We start from the raw sequence: 1957 nt of genomic DNA on the forward strand, positions 1-1957 counted from the left end.
CAAAAGTGCAGGAGGGTGAGAGAATTCACCAGAGCCAGAGCGGGGAGCAGAACAGGCAGACCGACAAAGTACACTGCTGAGGGGAGCAGTGGGCGAGACAGGAGAGGTCTGAGCGCCATCTGGGACCCTTGCCAGCAGCCAGGGATCAAACCGGTGCTGCAGAGGCCACGGGCAGCTTCGCAGCCCAGCGCTCAACCAAAATACAGTGTATTTTGAAATAAGTTCACGAAAAAAAGGAGAGGTTTTAAAAACCATCTCCCAAAGCAAAATCATGTGCATTTCCCTATAACAGTTAGGTTTGTTTGTGACTAAATTGAAGCCAAAAGTTTTTATTTTCTCCTTCTTCTCCCCAAAAATAAGCAATGAGAATAAAACCATGCTGAAACCTCCCAAACCAATCATGTTCCATTATTTCTCACAGTCAGGAAAGAATAATGTTTCTCCAATTATTTGAAGCAATAGCCAGACCTGGAAACAGAAGGAAGTGCTATTGAGATGCATGTGGAAAACAGAAAGGAATGAGTCAGAACAAAACAGAGATGATGTCTATTCTAGTTTCTAATAACTATTCTTGAATGACATTTAATGGGCTTTCGAAGCCACCTGATTTCAGGTGAAACAAGGTAAGTGGAGGCTTAGAGAGGTTTCTGAGGGGTAAGCACAGACTAACAAAATTATCTGTTGCTGCTCAGCTTTTTATGGGTATTTGTCATCTGAATGTTTTCTACTACAATATTGTAAAACTAAATAAATAACAACAAGAAGAGAATATCCCCTCTCTGTGTTATCATTTGTTTGAATCTTTCTTTCTTTTGATTTTGTTTCTTTTTTTTTCTAAAGACTGCTTTTATCATTGCACCAATACACTGAACCATGATTTAGAAGACACGAGAATGTTAATATAATACTCATGATCAAAGCAAATAAACAAATGGATCTGAAATGGCTTTATAAGTTATATGATGCCTCAATACGTTAGAGAAACAGACTGCTCATGAATTGCTTTCTCATTTCATGTTTTTCACACTGTCCTTTCTTGATGGAAAGCTTCAGTTGGGAACAGCCACTGCCATCATCATCTCTTCAAAGGGGGAGACTTTGCCCAAAGGTTCTTCTCCAGGCTCTTTTTACCCAGTACAGCAGTGTGGAGAGATAGGTACTCCATTTCTTGGGACTTCACAAAGGAACATTCGGCAGCTCCTTCATTTCCACTCATTGCATCCACAAGGGAGAAGACCAACTGGCTCCAGAATTCACCATGGACAGGATGGCAGAGCCTCCTCCTGCTTTAGCCTTGACCACCTCTTAGCCCACCTCCTGGATCCATCCCGTGCGCGTCATTAGCTAGTCCTCGGGGAAGTTCACCTAGGAGTGCACTAAGAAATGGGGGATGATGGGCTTCTCAGCACTGCTGTGATGACAGGCATATTGGCTTGAGATGTGTCCAAACCCTGTAGTTCTGCAACAAAAGTGCTGGCTTTGTCAATGTTCAGGGTAGTCACCCCAAAGATTTTATTGGGGTTGTATACTCCGTGTTTCTTGAAAACTTTTCCTGTGATTGGGATGGTGGAGTTGATCAGATTTGCAGTGACACAGATCATGGCATCTGGGCAATGCCAGGCAAAGGTTGCAACCAGGGTGGCCACCATTGTGGACTGGTGTTGACCAGGCCATCTCATGTCATGCCTGGGTTTCTTGGGACTCTTGCTGGAATAACCACCACATCACAACCTCAGGCAGACTGGTAGCTGCTCAGATCCGAGGTAGCCTTTCACACTCTCTGGTCTCGATGTGGCTCAAATATGCAACCACTTTGGCGTGTGATCAATATCGCAGACCTCAGGCGGCTAGCCAAAGGGCTGTTCTTCAAAAGAACACCCATACCCCTATGTTTATTGCAGCACTGTTTATAATAGGTAAAACCTGGGGACAACCCAAATGCCCAAAAATCGATGAC

At 43.9% G+C, this 1957-nt stretch overlaps 1 pseudogene across 1 annotated transcript; it reads right to left on the reverse strand.

Moving 5' to 3' along the window:
- Positions 1–1049: 1049 nt before the first annotated feature.
- Positions 1050–1649, reverse strand: LOC311187505 (malate dehydrogenase, mitochondrial-like; annotated as a pseudogene). Its single transcript has one exon. The product of its transcript is annotated as a malate dehydrogenase, mitochondrial-like (transcript).
- Positions 1650–1957: the final 308 nt, after the last annotated feature.

The sequence above is a fragment of the Talpa europaea genome (assembly GCF_964194135.1).
Source record: "Talpa europaea genome assembly, chromosome: X".
Taxonomy (NCBI): Eukaryota; Metazoa; Chordata; class Mammalia; order Eulipotyphla; family Talpidae; genus Talpa; species Talpa europaea.